Below are 2,392 nucleotides of genomic sequence, written 5' to 3' on the forward strand. Positions count from 1 at the left end.
CCCTGCTACTTTTTCTGTATGTCTTGTTCAATTTGTTGTTTAAACATCAAGAAACTGAAAAGAATTTTCCTAACATCCTTTAACATGGGTCCCAGAAACCATGTGACATTGAAGCTTCTGGGTCTGACTTATTTCACTTAACATTATAGCCTTAAGGTGCATCCATTTTCCTACAAGTAACTTGTTTATACTTCTTTATGGCAAAATAGTACTCCTCTGTCTATAAATGCCACATTTTTTATTCATTCATCTGTTGGTGGACTTATAGTCCACTTCCAAGATTTATCTATAGTGAGCTATGCTGCTATAAATATGGTTATGCATGTACCACTGTAATCTAGTGTATTTAACACTTTCAGGAAAATAAGAAGAAAAATAGCAGAGTCAAGTGGAATTTCTGGTTTAAGTTTCTAAAGGAATTGCCATGCTAATTTTCATAGTGGTTGCACTAGCTTATGGACTCTTACTGAAAAGGTTAATTTTCTCTTTTTTGAGGAGTGTGGATTGAACTCATGACCTTGTGCTTGCCAGGCAGGCACTTATCCTACTGAGCCATCTTCCTGGTCCTGAAGAGGACACAATTTTGAGTTCTTTATATATTCTAAATATTATTTTTTTATTCATTGAGAAGCTACCAAATTTTTCCCATTCTGTTGGTTATCTTTTCACACTTTTAATTATTTCTTTGCTCTACAAAAGTTTTTTTAATTTGATATGATCTCATTTGTTGATTCTTGACATTGTTTTTTGTTCAATTGCAGGTCTGTTCAAAACCTCTCCAGCTATGCTTATGTCTTCAATAATTTTCTCTATTTGATCTTCAAGAATATTAGATGTTTCTGCATTACTACCTAGGTCTTTGATCTGTTTTTACTTTATTTTAGTATGTAGTAACAGAATTTTGAGTTATATCACAAAACTACAGTGATAAAACAGCATGGAATTTGAACAAAAACAGATAAGATCAGCGGAATTGAACACAGGATGCAGAAACAAACTCATACACCTTAACCTGTCTGATCTTTGAGAGAAGCCAGAATTATACTCATAGCTTCTGTAACAAACGGTGCTCCAAAAACTGGCTACCTACATGCATAAGATTAAATGTAGACCTGCCAAATTTAGGGCAGCAAACCCTGTTAGAAAAATGAATTAAGACACAGGAGGCAGAGAATATCTTTTGGAGGGGGCCATGAAACTTCACCAGAATGGTGTGAGACCCCCAACTGACACAGACCACCAAATGTATAGGTGTATGTGCTGCTGAAGTGAGAACAAACCACTAAATTTATTGAGGAACAACAAAGGGATACAGTTCTGCTCAGCACAGATATTTGTTTTAGGTAGCAAGGCAGGTAAGCAAAGAGTAGTGGCAGTTATGGGATGGGGATATAGCCCAGTAGAATAAGCACCTGCCTGGCAAATGCAAGGTTCTGAGTTCAATCCCCAGTACATGCAAAAAAAAAAAAAAAAAAAAAAAGAACGCTGACAATTTGACTGAATAACTAACTTTCACATGATTTGTCTTCAAGATGTTTCCATTCCTCTAAATTAGCAGTCTTCTGCTCCCCAAGCCAGTCCAAGCAAACACTGACCTGCTTGGTGTCTCAGTGAATTCCATATAGATCCATAGCTTTCAACATGTAATAATGGCCATGTTTAATTAATACTTGTGTCTGAGAGCATTTGCCCTGAGTTGAACTCCCATACTAAATTTTAGGACAACACCAGGTGGTATAGAGACTGCCTCTGTGAGCTCATTTCTCCAAAGAAGGAAAAATGTTGGTTTGAATGGAAAAGATCAAAAGGGAAAAGTCAGAAAAGGGTGAACTGCTTACTCTTGAATCTCATTGCTTAACACCCTCAATCAGATAAAAGGAAGGGTTGGGGACAAAAGCAGCAAGCATTCCAGTATTATCTCCTCCCAAAGCAGACAATGAATTCCTGTTCCCCGTCTGAAGAGAGCCAAAGTGGGATGTTACATGCCATTCCCACTCCACCTAGGTTCTGGATATAGTTTGAATGTGTCCCCCATGTTTCATGCGTTGAAAGTTTGGTCCTCGATATGGTGATGCTGGGAGAAGGTGGCAACATTGTGAATCTGAGCCTAGCATGAGGTCATTGATTACTGAGGATATTACCATGGGGATGGAGGGAGTAGTTCTCATATGACCCTGTTTAGTTCTTGCAAGACAGTTGCAATTAAAAAGCAAGACTTTCGCTCTTACTCTTTCTGGCTTCCTGTTTCCCCTGGGATCTCTCCCATGATACTGGGGGCAGTCTTGCTAGAGTTAGCATCATTGTGTTTTGACTTTTTCTCCAAAACTACGAGCTGAATAAATCTCTTTTCTATATACATTACCCAATCTCATGTATTTTGTTGTACTAACAT

This window comes from Octodon degus, unplaced genomic scaffold (genome assembly GCF_000260255.1).
Source record: "Octodon degus isolate 3935 unplaced genomic scaffold, OctDeg1.0 scaffold00168, whole genome shotgun sequence".
Lineage (NCBI taxonomy): Eukaryota > Metazoa > Chordata > Mammalia > Rodentia > Octodontidae > Octodon > Octodon degus.